The following is a 17,215-nucleotide window of genomic DNA, read 5'->3' on the forward strand; positions in this document are numbered from 1 at the left end:
TGATTACACCTTCATAAACTCCTGTCTATAAATATATAAAAAAATTGTAACTACATCAAGGTGACCAATCCAATAATAAGAAAATAATTAAATTACGACTAGTAGAGAGAATAATCGAAATTTATAGAGAAACGTCAGGAGAAGTGAGAATAAAAGGTAGAGAATTGAATAGAATTTTGGATGGACAAAGGAACTAGATAAGGATGTAAGATAAGTGCTCACATATTTAAAATATACTTAAGTAATTTATACGAGGCAATGGGAAGAGTTAAAGAAGGAGGAATGGTCATAGGAAGAAAAAACATCTGTAGATATGCAGATATTACTAGCCACAAAATGCTAATTTCTCTGTATTTAGGGAACTTTTATATGTAAGACAAACAAAACCAATAAATAAATTGAACAACAAATATTTCTTTAAATAACTGCAAACGGCTAACTAGGCTAAAAAAGGCATTTCTTTTAGCGCCAAAATAATTTTATTTGTGTAAAAAATATTTGAACAATCCGAAGCCGGTCCTGTGCGTGAATTGGCAACATAGACGTCTACCGAATAGCAAAGTGCGATAAAAACTGCAGCTACGTGGAAGGAGGATTTAAACATTGCCGATAATCGAACGTCTAAGATAAACAAAACCTTTTTGTGGGTGATTGCAAGTTAACTTACCAAAAAAGTAAAATATGTTTCCAAAAATTTCACACCAAACATTCACTAAATACAGTTCTTACAATCCCGAAGAATGTACGACATGCGAATTTGCATCGCATCAATAGCGATTATTGTGAAAATTTCGTACTACGTGAAGCAAATTTGTTTGTAAACAACACCCTAATATGGAAAACCACCAGTTGTTTGAGTGCAGCATTGCGGACCTTATTCTACCAGGGCCGGAATTGAATTTATCTGTACTACAAATACGTTTTTCTAAAAAACTATGAACTTTCGTACATACAAACACCCTGTGTAATATTTCTAAACACATTCTTATGCTTGTTTATTGATTACTACCTGATAATTTAAATCTGTTCGACTGTGTCAGGAAGTATTTTGGCATAAAAAACATTATCTTGCAACGTTTTTGGCACTGATGAGAAACAAATTCGAATTCGTGATCATCTTCGGTTGATAATTAGACAGAATAACATTGACTAAGAACTTATTATTAATTTACCGAGGCAGAAAAGGTATCTACAGCTTATCCATGGTTGCAATTATATACGTCATTATTATTAAAAAGTTTGTAAGTACATCATTTTTTTTGTCGTATTAGCATTGCTGTAATTCACCTCCAACGTCCTGTTATCGAAGAAACGATACCTTTTATGTTTCGTTTCAAAATTAAAACTCGAGAAATACCGTGAAAGTCGTAACTCTTACGAATGGATTTCATTAATTTAAATGTTACTAATGAGAACAGTGATATAATGAAATAAAAAGCGCGCGCGTGTGCATATTATGTATGTATGCGGTTTTACTTCGTAGTTCTATCTAATGAGGCTGATGAGTAATATTCAATTAAAAGTGACTTTGCATTTAATTTTAGCAATTAATGGTGCTATACACAATTTAATGGGGCCTTTGATGATGGTTCCGATTTGCGTTCAGAATATTGAATTAAGTCATTGCACGGTCGTGAGCTATAAAAAAAAAACGATGCAACGCCCGGCGCTACTTCGTATACGTTATGAAATATATAAAATACTGTACAAATGAAACAGAAGCAGATTGATTCATAAGTTTTAAAGGTACCAATGATTCACAACTTGCATAAAAATACTTTCTACTGAAATGAGTGTAAACCTTTTCGGTAAAGGTCTAGATGGGGGGGGTCGAAAGAGGAGGTCTCCCCCACCACTGTACCATAAAAAGTTCGTGGTGGTCTCACCCCCATAAACCCCTTCCGGGATGGGGGATCGAAAGAGGATGGTTACTTGAGTAAAACCTCATAAAAAATTTGCGGCGGTCTCACCCCCATAAAAAGTTATGGGGGTTGAAAGTTGATTATTTTGACAATTTTCATACACTATAATTCAAATAAAATTCAATAAAAAAATTATTAAATGTTTGAAATNGGCGGTCTCACCCCCATAAAAAGTTATGGGGGTTGAAAGTTGATTATTTTGACAATTTTCATACACTATAATTCAAATAAAATTCAATAAAATAATTATTTTCAAGCGGGTGGAGGTGGGGGATCGAAAGAGGGTGGTCACTTGAACAAAACCCGATAACATAACCTAACCTACTGATAAAGATATTTAAATAATGTTTTATATAATTTTCTCAATATTTTTATAATAATAATTCCTACATTAATCTAAAAACGTACAGGACCCTCAGTTCCCCCTTGACCAGTTCTAATAATTTCAGTTCATAGCCTTTATTTATTTTGTATTGTGTTTGATCAATGGTGTAAATTTTAAGTTAAGATTAAGTTATTTTGAAGTTAAAAAGATGTTCCATTTGGGATTATTTTGTTGATATTGACGATGCAAGTTCTAAAAGCAAAATTTGTAACAAAATATTTACGAATGTATTATAAGTTACCTACCTAAAATCACTATTTTTGCGCTTCCGCAAAAATTTACGATTTATTACTGTTTTCGTTATGACACTTCCGTTGCACCCCATATTATGGGGTGATGGTTATATGGTTTAGGATTAAAAAACCAGTAGCTGGCCGAACCAGTAAAAAAATACCATTTGGATTTTAATATAAAATGTTTAAATCAAATACTTCTTTCATAAAAAGCATCATATGGATTCATGAATAATAGAAATTTGAATATCTACTGCATTTAAAATTTAATACATTTAAATTCTAAATTTCCATATCAACTGTCCCCGAAGACTGCTTGACACGCACCTCCACTCGTTTCTATTATCCTGAGCAAATTTCATATAATTTATCTACTGAAATTTTTTAATACATACAGTAGAATTTGATGAGTAACTCTGGGGACCTGGCGAGCGATAACATTTTAATTCAGGATAGAAGGAGCGGTACAGATATATAACAAATAGCGCAGGGTCGAGTCTCCTTTAAAAGAAAGGTATTATTTCTATGCTGGCGAATAGTATATTTAAAAATTCGAAAAGGTTGTGAAAGTTTTACATGTCTGGAGATACGAAATGTGGACGGTGAAACAATGATGAAGATACCGTAGACAGAGAAAATTATGAATTGGAATGAGTAGGAGAACCGCTACGGAGAGGACAGCGCTATGGAAGCCAATAAAAAATAGGCGAGATAGATTGCTAAGTCACCTTTTCAGACATGAAGAACTAATTAGAGACGTATTAAAAGCAGAAACAGGAGTTAAGAGGAGCAGCGGTAAACGTGGATTTTATTATTGCCATTATTACACAAATAGCTAAGAATGTAGGATGTTCTAGTTCAGTAGTTGTCACGCTGTGACTCGTGAATCACATGCGACCCTTCGGTCTCTTGAATATGGCTCTGTCGCAGATGACCACGTGCCGGAGATCATGGTGACTAAAATTGTTCTTAGAGTTAAAAAATGATCTCAACGCTGTCAGTTCTCCCTTACCGTCTCAAGTTTCACAACTGTGTACTGATGGATTACAGCTAGGTATAGTATTTTAATGAAAATACTGTGGATGGAACAGGTTAGAAATGAGAATGTATTGGAAAATGTAGGAAAACAAAATGCACTATGGAAGTCGAGAAGAAACACGTTGGTAGGACACATTCTGAGATATTGGAAAGACTTATTTGATAAGAATACTGTTCGAAATTAGTAAAGGATATAGGACGTTAGTTTTCAGGGTATAATGGATCAACTCAAGATAGAAAGGTGTGTACTCAACCAGTCTTCGGCCTGAAAATATGGCTCTTTGATACCTTCGCTGTTTTGTTTTTCTAGACAATTTGGTTCTTCTATCTTGAAAGTTTGATGACCCCTGCATTTAGTTTAAGAGAAGAAATGTGAATATTAGCTCAGGATAGGAAGGACTAGAGTTGCGTGTCCAAGTAGTCTTAGGATCCTAAGATGATGATGAGACGTTATTACAGCGAAAGCTTGCAGGCTACGAATTTAACAGATATACTGAACAATTTCGGAAATACTTTTGCACAAACTGTGCGGCCCATATGGTAATTGTAGAGGCAATTGGCGACAGGTAACTTTTTGGAATTTACACTAATCAAAATATGACGTTTTATGCGAGTCGGTTTTAGTTATTACCCAGATTTTTAACGTTGGCTTGATGGGCACATTGGCGGGACTATTAACAACTGACGTTACATCAAAGTTGTAGTTATAACCAAATTCCAATTGTTGTGGTTTAAGGTGTTAAAACACAATTTCTGGACTCTTGATATTTAAGGACCAGTGATGTATAACACTCTTCGCGAAAACTTAATTTGGCGAAGTCAATTTCTTTTGTTTAGTTGATAATAAACTGAGATTTGTGTTTTCAATATAATTTTAATTCTAAACTAAGGTTTAAGGTTGAAAGACTACTGACTACAAAATTGTTTCTCTCAATATAAGATACTTGGAGCAGGTAAACTGCATCGGGTACAGGGGTAGCGACAAGGGGGTGAAAACCAGCAAAATTAGCCGCTTCGCAGAATGAACAATAATATCGTATGGTTAATAAGTTTTGCTTACAAACATAAACATACAGGCTGGTGATAATAATAATGCTATTCTAATACATTTCCAAGAAGTGGTTACTTGAATTTTGCGTAGCAACACCAATGTATTCAAATTTTTGGGTAATTATCCAGAATTGGAGCTTCAGACCAAAATCGCTCCAAAAACTTTTTCATCGATTTCCGGCCATTCTACATAATAGAATTAGATATTGGAAGGTGGGGGGAGACAGTTTTTTAAGACTTCATAAATACAAACAAATATTTTTTTTGAATAATAATTTTTTAAAATTCAAATAACAGTTCTAAACTGTAGGTACGGGAAGAGATGGGTGAGGAAATCAAGGGCGGAAAGAGAGGGGGTATTAAAGGTTATACAAGCTTTTAATCACCTTGTCTCACGATTGTCACTGCATAAAATTCTTTTATTAATATTAAAAGAAGAAATAGCTATACATATACCATACCTATACCCAATGATGTATGCTGTAACAAAAAAAAATGTGTCTTCACCGCCTGAAGTATAATCATTGAACCCTCAGAAAGTATCAGAAATCGATGAACAAATTTTGTAGCGATTTTGGTCTGGAGCCCCAATACTAGGAATTGTGTGAAATTCCGATATTGTACTGGGAAATGTATAAAACTAATGCTTTCTGTGAATAAAATACATATCAGCCCATGGCAGGGGCATTACATCAATTCCAATCTGTCATAAATTTTCCTAATCAAACAATGACGTAACCAATACAGGTAATTATACAGAATTGGAGCCATTTTGAAAAATCATCTTTAAAAAATATTTCTTTTTATTTATGAGGTCATAAAAAAACACTGTCTCCCCCACTTTCTAATGTCTAATTCTATTATGTAAAATGACCGGAAATTTTGGAGCAATTTTGGTCTGAAGGCGCAATTTTGCACTATTTCCAATTTTTGAGATTTTAAGTGCAATTAATGTACCACAACGTAATTTTAAGAAATATAATACACTTACGTATTTTGAGCAAATATGGTATTCTAATTTTAAAGCAAAAAATTTATGTATGCAGGCATCTGCTCAAAAATTATTTTACGATAACAAATAAGTTATTGTTTAAAGTAATATGTTAATTCATGCATGGTTTTCAGTCCTCTATCTCGCAACTTATAGTGATTTTTGTTTTCCTTTTCTGAGTTCATTAAAATTATTATTATTAGTGGACGATGTCCCTTTATGTATCTATTTCTATATTTGATGAAGGCATACTTACAGCAAAAAATAGTAAACCAAATTCACAAACGAAATTCTCAACTTTCTTATAGTAGATACAAATGATCAAATGTTTCCTACCAACTGATCGGAAGAAGTCGATCGTTTCTTGTCTTCATATTTAAAAAAAAAACAGATTTAAATGCACCGTTACTGCATGTATTCACAGTACACTGAATTGTTTTGTTTATCTTATACTGGAGGTATAACCAAATAATATGTATCTACATAATTTAGTAACGAGCACACAGATTAGATAATGTAATAAAGAAAAAGACGACAATAAGCAATTTTGTAATACAATATCACCCTTGACCTTGAAGTATCATTACGATAAGAGCCACAAGCAAAAGCGAATTACATGTTAGTATAGGTAATGGGCTAGTCGCTATTCATGTGTATAGGTAGAACCTTTATTAGCCATGAGATGTGGACCTTATTGCATTCATATTGTACAGTTGGACAACATTAACTCGGCTGTACTTATTAGGTACAAGATTTTAAAAAAGACAAGCCCTATTAAAATCGGTCACTTCTTAGGTTAGGCGACATTTTCAAATTAACTTTTTTTTTACAAAATTGATTTCATATTAAAAATTAAACTTCAAAATCTGTATTTTCGTTGCATAAATGTTTTTTATATTGATAAAAGAAAAGGTTAGAAGCGTTCGAAGTGTAGTGTTATAGGCGAATGATGAGGATAGGAATGAAGAGGTATTAGAAAGAATTGGAAAACAGAGGGAAATGCGAAGATTAGCGCAGGATAGGAAAAAGTGGAGGTGTATTAACAATGAGAGTGAAAACTTTAAAATTTCATTTATTGCAGACAATTATAAATATTATCATTATACTATCAAGTAAAAACGAGATTTTCAGCTAATTTTTCATTTTTTTCCTCAGTAACCATTTAGTGAATATGAATAACCTTACGCTAAAGTGATTCTCCAGAGTTCAAGTTACTTATTATAAAAGTTTGAAATTTCTGGTAGCTTTTTTTCTGTTATAAAAATAAATTTAATCTGTTCGGTTAACGAATCTTCATAAAATGACGTGTAAAATTACAATTTTTTAAAATTTCAATAACTTTTTAACGGTTTAGTGAATCGATTTGTAATTTTTTACAGGAATTTTAGAATTGAATGAAGAACGTTCTTCCAAATTTTTATTTGTCTCGAAGCATTTTGACATACCTCCCAAACATCCTTAAACTAATACACAAAAATACAGTTGGTACAGAGGAGACTATACTATATATATATGTAATAAGTATGTGTGATTCAATATGGCGAAAGGCCTAATGTAATGTAATTTCTGAATAAAAATAAAAATACAAGAAAACTATAATATAATGACATTGTAAATCTTTCTTATCTTTGTTTAACACAACAAATTCAGAGTTTTAAGAAAATTGTGTGATAAAAGTTTTTCCTTGAAACTATAATTAGCTTACGACAACCAATATAAAAGTTACGATGATTCAATATTAAATTAACTTTATTTCAAAGATAATATGAAATCAGTAATATGAATGGTTTTGTTGGTTAAATAAGCAACAAAATGCTTCTCTATATTAATTTTATATACAATGAAAACTCTCTAATCCGGATCAATTAAAACAGGGACGAACGGGAGTACTGCGTCACCTTTATGATGTTTAAAAAATTGGAATTTAAGGCTATCAAACATTTATTACTTTTACAAAAATGAAGACCGAATACACACATATATTCTTAATCAAAAAATGGTGATGTCTGAAATTGTAAACGTATCAACACCATACTTAGCATCATTTTTCAAATAATTCAAAATCTCTTGTATTCCGACGACGGTTACCGCCTTGTGTGATCTGACGATCTGGATTACTAAAGATATCTAATATAAAGTGCAATATTTCAATTTTGCCTGCATACCGAGGATTATAAAAGATTGGGAAGACCCTGCAGATAAACAAGTGTTTTTAGGTGGAAGACGTCAGAGGTAGAAATAAAACAGATATTAATATAACCCAACCTAAGCTAACAGGGCAATTTTAAGTTTTAGTGATTTTTGTATGAAAGATCTATAAAAAGTCAAAACTCCAAAAATCAACCCTCATGCACGGTGACCGGACATGCGATTTTGTGGGTCCGAAACATGAACAGTGGACGCGACGGAAAAGAAAAGGTTAGAAGCGTTCGAAATGTGGTGTTACAGGCGAATGATGAGGATATCGTGGATAGAAAAAGTTAGAAATGAAGAGGTACTGGAAAGAATAGGAGAACAGAGGACTCTATGGAAGTCAATAAGAAATAGGAGAAATAGATTGGTAGGACACCTTCTCGAGCAAGAAGGTCTAAGAAGATAGGCTATGACAGTTCGGCCTCAAAATCCCATGTATTTTCTTTCGTCCGTTTACCCCCTCCACTCCTACTGTGATGTCACGGCCGTCAATCATCTTTGACAGCCACTTTTGACCACTGTCATTGTCGGCCATCTTTGACATCTGTCATCGCCGGCCATCTTTGACAGTTGTCATTTCCAGTCGGGGCTTCGCTACGCTCGTTCTACGTGTGTTCCGCTCCCTCTGAGTTTCCCTTCATCTGTCCATTATAGCATGTAACGCTTGATGCATTACATGCAATAATTTTTTTTTTAGGAACCCTGAATTTGTTTGATACATGATTTTCTTAAGAATTATGCATTTTTTGCGTACGCTTGTTGGGTTTCATATATTTACATGTAATAATGTTTTTTTAAGCCCGCTGAATTTGCTTGATATATAATTTTCTTAAAAATTATGCATCTTTTACGAACGCTTATCGGGTTTCATATAAGTACCTACAAACAACTAAGGTAAACTGTCCATTGAACGTAGAAATCGCACAAGAACAGCGAATAATGATGTTCAAAGTAATATTTTATCTTTCCATTGGGGTTTATTATAAGTAGTACTTATTGTATTTCCACATTGAAACATACAGGCATACGATTATATTCTCTAGTTATCGGTAAATTCGTTCACTTACGTCCACTTATTAAATAAAAAAAAAAAAGTTAGTATTCAATACAAGTAAAAACTCGTACTATAGTGATTAAAGGAATCGTAATGGAAAAATTGTACAGACGCATATCGAAAGCAATTATTGGCTTATTTATTTGTTTAAATGTCCCAGTAGCGCTAACATTGAGTAATAATAATTTACAAAAAATGAAAAAATAAAAATTACTGTGCAGTCAAATTCCACTAAAACCGAACCCCAGTCTTGTTTAGTAAATAATCAACAGGAATATGAAAAAGCAGTTGAAATTTTTAAGAAACGATCATTAATAATTGTTAATACAACAAAAATTGAACAGAATACCATAAGTAAATTACCTAACTGCTATGAACTAAATAAAATAACATCGAATGATTTTATATCACAATTTTGGAACTGGTTGCCTGCATTTGTAGGTTTGGTTGCATTCCTAATTATTGTAAAAGTCAAAAAATTTATTCAAGCAATTTATGACAGTGCAATACAATAATGTTTTTTTTAAGCACGCTGAATTTGCGAATTGATACGTGATTCTCTTAAAAATTTTCTACAAGCACTTCATCGGGCTATGACAAAATGAATATATATAATTTATAATTGAGGTACATTCAAATGTAAGATTTTCCCGAAAACGTTAAAAAGCGCACAAACGGCGAGGCGCCGCGTAAAGCAGGAGATGGTCTGCGAGGCCGAGAGTAAATAAAAACTAATTGTAATTTCCATATTTTCCCCTCACGGGGGAGATACCCACAAATCACATACCCAGGCATCACGTATACAGACATCAGATACACACACTCCAGTTCACTTATCATTCATAACATCAGACTTCATACAATCAAACATTGACAAAAGCGCCGACGTTCAGTCCTACAAACACATGTATGCATGTTGTTAGTGTAAGTACATCGACGGTGTGGAATATTTAGTTTTAAGTTGCCGATGCACTGAAAGCTCGCTATGTAGTCTGTTGCATAATACGCCGGCATAGCAACATTAATGGCTCTTATGCCTTGGGTCGAGCCTGAACCCTATCCGCGCTTTTTTTCAGTGTAAAAAAAAAGTAATGTCGCAACACGGCTGCGAGAGGACGGACAAACTACAGCGAAGATAGCGAAAAACTCAAAGTCGCAGACGATGGCAGCTGGGAAATGGTGTCTGGACAGATGAAGGGAGACTCAAAGAGAGCGGAACACACGCAGAATGAGCGTAGCGAAGCCCTGGCTGAAAATGACAGCTGTCAACGATGACTGACGGCCGTGACGTCTGACTAGGAAAGGAGGGGGTAAAAGGACAAAAATTAACCTTGGAATACATGGGATTTTGAGGCCGAACTGTCATAGCTTATCTTCTTAGACCTTCATGCCTGAGAAGGTGTCCTACCAATCTATCTCGCTTATTTCTTATTGACTAAGAATAGGAGATCAAAGGACCCTATGGAAGTCAATAAGAAATAGGCGAGATAGATTAGTAGGACACCTTCTCAGGCATGAATGTCTAGTCAGAGACATATTAGAGGCAGAAATGGAAGTTAAGAGGAGTAGGGGTAGACCTAGATTAGATTATTGTTCGCAAATAGTTAAGGATGTGGGATGTTCTAGTTTTAGGGAAATGCGAAGATTAGCTCAGGATAGGAAAGAGTGGAGGTGCGCGTCCCACCATTNATTACATGCAATAATTTTTTTTTTAGGAACCCTGAATTTGTTTGATACATGATTTTCTTAAGAATTATGCATTTTTTGCGTACGCTTGTTGGGTTTCATATATTTACATGTAATAATGTTTTTTTAAGCCCGCTGAATTTGCTTGATATATAATTTTCTTAAAAATTATGCATCTTTTACGAACGCTTATCGGGTTTCATATAAGTACCTACAAACAACTAAGGTAAACTGTCCATTGAACGTAGAAATCGCACAAGAACAGCGAATAATGATGTTCAAAGTAATATTTTATCTTTCCATTGGGGTTTATTATAAGTAGTACTTATTGTATTTCCACATTGAAACATACAGGCATACGATTATATTCTCTAGTTATCGGTAAATTCGTTCACTTACGTCCACTTATTAAATAAAAAAAAAAAAGTTAGTATTCAATACAAGTAAAAACTCGTACTATAGTGATTAAAGGAATCGTAATGGAAAAATTGTACAGACGCATATCGAAAGCAATTATTGGCTTATTTATTTGTTTAAATGTCCCAGTAGCGCTAACATTGAGTAATAATAATTTACAAAAAATGAAAAAATAAAAATTACTGTGCAGTCAAATTCCACTAAAACCGAACCCCAGTCTTGTTTAGTAAATAATCAACAGGAATATGAAAAAGCAGTTGAAATTTTTAAGAAACGATCATTAATAATTGTTAATACAACAAAAATTGAACAGAATACCATAAGTAAATTACCTAACTGCTATGAACTAAATAAAATAACATCGAATGATTTTATATCACAATTTTGGAACTGGTTGCCTGCATTTGTAGGTTTGGTTGCATTCCTAATTATTGTAAAAGTCAAAAAATTTATTCAAGCAATTTATGACAGTGCAATACAATAATGTTTTTTTTAAGCACGCTGAATTTGCGAATTGATACGTGATTCTCTTAAAAATTTTCTACAAGCACTTCATCGGGCTATGACAAAATGAATATATATAATTTATAATTGAGGTACATTCAAATGTAAGATTTTCCCGAAAACGTTAAAAAGCGCACAAACGGCGAGGCGCCGCGTAAAGCAGGAGATGGTCTGCGAGGCCGAGAGTAAATAAAAACTAATTGTAATTTCCATATTTTCCCCTCACGGGGGAGATACCCACAAATCACATACCCAGGCATCACGTATACAGACATCAGATACACACACTCCAGTTCACTTATCATTCATAACATCAGACTTCATACAATCAAACATTGACAAAAGCGCCGACGTTCAGTCCTACAAACACATGTATGCATGTTGTTAGTGTAAGTACATCGACGGTGTGGAATATTTAGTTTTAAGTTGCCGATGCACTGAAAGCTCGCTATGTAGTCTGTTGCATAATACGCCGGCATAGCAACATTAATGGCTCTTATGCCTTGGGTCGAGCCTGAACCCTATCCGCGCTTTTTTTCAGTGTAAAAAAAAAGTAATGTCGCAACACGGCTGCGAGAGGACGGACAAACTACAGCGAAGATAGCGAAAAACTCAAAGTCGCAGACGATGGCAGCTGGGAAATGGTGTCTGGACAGATGAAGGGAGACTCAAAGAGAGCGGAACACACGCAGAATGAGCGTAGCGAAGCCCTGGCTGAAAATGACAGCTGTCAACGATGACTGACGGCCGTGACGTCTGACTAGGAAAGGAGGGGGTAAAAGGACAAAAATTAACCTTGGAATACATGGGATTTTGAGGCCGAACTGTCATAGCTTATCTTCTTAGACCTTCATGCCTGAGAAGGTGTCCTACCAATCTATCTCGCTTATTTCTTATTGACTAAGAATAGGAGATCAAAGGACCCTATGGAAGTCAATAAGAAATAGGCGAGATAGATTAGTAGGACACCTTCTCAGGCATGAATGTCTAGTCAGAGACATATTAGAGGCAGAAATGGAAGTTAAGAGGAGTAGGGGTAGACCTAGATTAGATTATTGTTCGCAAATAGTTAAGGATGTGGGATGTTCTAGTTTTAGGGAAATGCGAAGATTAGCTCAGGATAGGAAAGAGTGGAGGTGCGCGTCCCACCAGTCTTAGGACTGACGACCTTTTAACCGTTACTTATGTGAAATAATAGAGAGGTCACATTATAAAGGATTACTTTAACCAAATGTGTAGTATGAGAATTTTTATCAAATGATAAAAAAGATTGATGATTTCAATTAACAATTTCGATTAAACAACAACATTCTGGATATTTAATAGACAGTCAAGTATAGTTCGGAAAACTGGAAACTGGAGAGGAGATAATCGCCCAAATTATTATTACAAACTTATTAAGCTATACATCCCATCCCATCTGTATTCCAGATTATTTGAAGGGTAACATCTTGAGGAACTGTAGAGCACATCTCGTGATAGCACCACAATGCAAGGGATGTAAAAAGTATGCACAAAAAGTACCCTACTTATCGAGACGTCAATGATTAAGAACAGTTACCGCGTTATCTGATCGGCTTTCAACGAGACACACATACCTATTCGTGACTAAGTATCAGCTGATACGCAACCAAGTCGATTGTACGAAATGATTAGTAATAATCTGCACTCGTCATCGTTCGATTGGTAAAATATGACCACAAAATAGAAAAATAAGTTCAATGTGAAAATATTAAGCCAAAACCAATGTATTCACATGCAGAATATGTAGACATAGTGCAATGGGAATCCCTAAAATTTTCTGGATCAGACATAATGTATAATGATAATTCCGAAACGGTATACACATACCTAGTTTCAAAACATTAAAAAACATATCTGAATAATGCCTAATATTCAGATTTGACAACCGTGGTTTAGGATTATTTCTCTCTACTACTTTCCAGCTTATACATTTCCTTTATGGTTTTAAATTCCCTTATCAAATAAAGTTCCGTTGTATTCTTTGAAAGTAGGTGGATTGATATGGTGACCAAATTACACTAACATAATCAAGTCTGAATATGACGAATTCTAAATAAAGAGAATATTTAGGCTCACTTATTCACTTACAATTAGTTGCGATCCAGTCTATTTGTAAGATACCGATTTTGTATCTAGTTCATTCAGTTCAGATTGATCAATATTATTTACTTTTTAAAATTTGAAAATATCATGAATAATATTTATCTACCATCCTTGTTTTGTTAATATTTCCAAGTATAAGTATAAATCTAATTATTGAGATTTAGTATTTTAAATTTGATAATAAATACTGTTTTTTCGGTCAGTAAGTATATATCTAAATGTATGTTGTACATCATACACAACAGTCAAAATTAGCCACTGACAAATTGATACCCACAAAGTGTTGTGAATTTCGGTACTCTCTCACCTTACGCTCTAATTACCCACAATGCGAAATTACGACGCTCATGACGTTTAATTTAATTATCACAAAGAGAAGTGAATTTTATTTTCTTTCCCACCTCTTGAATGTTAAGACGGCCACTCCGAGTTGAAATTTGAAAAAGAGAAGACAAAAATTTTATGGAGGGTATTTTTTCATAACCGAAAATCGTCATGTTTTCGACATTCGTCGTAATGTCCGATTTTGGTATTTTCTATTTTTCAAAAAGGTTTTTGAATTTACAGGTAAAGCAAACCGTTCACAAAACACAGAAATGACACGTCTTTGTGGACATTTCTTCCCTTTTATGCCCACAGAGCGAAAATGCATAACTGAAAATATCATACGTATCACATCTCAAAAGCTTTAATTGCGTTTATTGGACTTAGATTACGTTTTGATTTTTACGAAAAGGTGGCTGAAGGTATTTGTAAGTATTTTCACAAGATGATTCCGGTTTTTTTTTATGATAACATCGAATGTCGCCACTAGGGTATAAAAGTATTGTAGGATACTCCTTTAGTAACTGACGTCTATCCAGAAGATAAAATATAAAAAATTAATTAGTCTTTTCTGAAATAAGACAAATTCTGTTAATGTTTGTTGTTGAATCGTACGAATAATTCGTAGACTTCAATATTTTTTCTTCTACTACATAGAATGACACAAACTCGTATCAATTTTACGAGTTTCGATAAAATTCTATTCCCGGGGAGCACCTTGCGGGTATGTGTGTGACAGTGCATCAGTGGTGTTAAAAATTATAAATGTTAAGAAAAAAAAAAGCAAAATCGTTATAACACATGACGAGTTCAGAGTTCTTATTTTTGGAAAAATAAAAGGAACAAGAGGAGGGAGAAAAGACGGAACCCGGTTCAGGGCGTGGCTGGAACAAAAATCGATTCGCCATCCTGTAGGAAGAGAGAAACCGACTGCGGCGACGGCGGTCCTGGCTTATCTTACTATTGCGTACGTATGTTACGACATGCATGTGTGTACGATACACCTTTCATTGATACACCAACCCTAAAATAGCGTTCAAATATTTACCTCTTCGAGATTTCAAAAGCCAGTGATTTAAAAAACTGCACCAGCAAAGTCTTTCCTTCCTTTTGCAGGGAGCAACACTCAAGAAAAAGAAGACGAAAATAAGAAGTATTCAAACAGGCACAATAGGATTTGGAATTGCTACCGAAGGGAGGAGGTTTTATATAAGAAAAACCAAAAAAACACTTTTATTTAAAAACAAAATAATTTATTATTTCAATTGTTCCTTAATTAAAATATACATATACATTTTAAAAAGTTTGTTTTCTTGAGTTGTTTCTCATGTTATAAACCCATCTAATATTATAAACATATCTTTTCTTTCTACTTCTACGAAATGCTGACAATCGTTCTCTTCTATTACTCTTTAAAAATTTCACTTTTACAACATCCTTTAAAAAATATTCCTTCCTTACAATTTTAACAACCACCGCCTACATTTTCTTCAATTAACAATAACATTCTATAAAACTTCTCTCGCTTCGGCATTTCTGCATGTAATTTACCCTGAACCGGCAACCTATCCCAAAATTACAACACCCCTTATAAACCTCTTTTATACTTTTTACTTCAAAACTTCTTTTATTTATTCTATTTCCAAAATCTATTTGTATTAGTTTTATTACAACCGAACGTGTCTTTGTTACAGGCCGNAAAAATATTTCTTTTTATTTATGAGGTCATAAAAAAACTGTCTTCCCCACTTTCTAATGTCTAATTCTATTATGTAAAATGACCGGAAATTTTGGAGCAATTTTGGTCTGAAGGCGCAATTTTGCACTATTTCCAATTTTTGAGATTTTAAGTGCAATTAATGTACCACAACGTAATTTTAAGAAATATAATACACTTACGTATTTTGAGCAAATATGGTATTCTAATTTTAAAGCAAAAAATTTATGTATGCAGGCATCTGCTCAAAAATTATTTTACGATAACAAATAAGTTATTGTTTAAAGTAATATGTTAATTCATGCATGGTTTTCAGTCCTCTATCTCGCAACTTATAGTGATTTTTGTTTTCCTTTTCTGAGTTCATTAAAATTATTATTATTAGTGGACGATGTCCCTTTATGTATCTATTTCTATATTTGATGAAGGCATACTTACAGCAAAAAATAGTAAACCAAATTCACAAACGAAATTCTCAACTTTCTTATAGTAGATACAAATGATCAAATGTTTCCTACCAACTGATCGGAAGAAGTCGATCGTTTCTTGTCTTCATATTTAAAAAAAAAACAGATTTAAATGCACCGTTACTGCATGTATTCACAGTACACTGAATTGTTTTGTTTATCTTATACTGGAGGTATAACCAAATAATATGTATCTACATAATTTAGTAACGAGCACACAGATTAGATAATGTAATAAAGAAAAAGACGACAATAAGCAATTTTGTAATACAATATCACCCTTGACCTTGAAGTATCATTACGATAAGAGCCACAAGCAAAAGCGAATTACATGTTAGTATAGGTAATGGGCTAGTCGCTATTCATGTGTATAGGTAGAACCTTTATTAGCCATGAGATGTGGACCTTATTGCATTCATATTGTACAGTTGGACAACATTAACTCGGCTGTACTTATTAGGTACAAGATTTTAAAAAAGACAAGCCCTATTAAAATCGGTCACTTCTTAGGTTAGGCGACATTTTCAAATTAACTTTTTTTTTACAAAATTGATTTCATATTAAAAATTAAACTTCAAAATCTGTATTTTCGTTGCATAAATGTTTTTTATATTGATAAAAGAAAAGGTTAGAAGCGTTCGAAGTGTAGTGTTATAGGCGAATGATGAGGATAGGAATGAAGAGGTATTAGAAAGAATTGGAAAACAGAGGGAAATGCGAAGATTAGCGCAGGATAGGAAAAAGTGGAGGTGTATTAACAATGAGAGTGAAAACTTTAAAATTTCATTTATTGCAGACAATTATAAATATTATCATTATACTATCAAGTAAAAACGAGATTTTCAGCTAATTTTTCATTTTTTTCCTCAGTAACCATTTAGTGAATATGAATAACCTTACGCTAAAGTGATTCTCCAGAGTTCAAGTTACTTATTATAAAAGTTTGAAATTTCTGGTAGCTTTTTTTCTGTTAATAAAAATAAATTTAATCTGTTCGGTTAACGAATCTCCATAAAATGACGTGTAAAATTACAATTTTTTAAAATTTCAATAACTTTTTAACGGTTTAGTGAATCGATTTGTAATTTTTACAGGAGTTTTAGAATT

The 17,215-nt window shown here is 33.5% G+C and overlaps 1 protein-coding gene across 5 annotated transcripts in view; it reads right to left on the reverse strand.

Moving 5' to 3' along the window:
• Positions 1-17,215, reverse strand: part of LOC108744100 (protein tweety) — a 66,086-nt gene that overhangs the window by 21,010 nt on the left and 27,861 nt on the right. The window contains exon 1 of one of the 5 annotated variants that reach the window (XM_018479697.1): positions 5,876-6,041. The exons of the other annotated variants lie outside the window; for them this stretch is intronic. The gene's annotated coding sequence lies outside the window, so the exon portion shown is untranslated. Of the gene's footprint in view, positions 1-5,875; positions 6,042-17,215 lie in introns of those variants that run through there. 5 annotated transcript variants of the gene reach the window in all.

Source organism: Agrilus planipennis, unplaced genomic scaffold (genome assembly GCF_000699045.2).
Source record: "Agrilus planipennis isolate EAB-ADULT unplaced genomic scaffold, Apla_2.0 scaffold18, whole genome shotgun sequence".
Taxonomy (NCBI): domain Eukaryota; kingdom Metazoa; phylum Arthropoda; class Insecta; order Coleoptera; family Buprestidae; genus Agrilus; species Agrilus planipennis.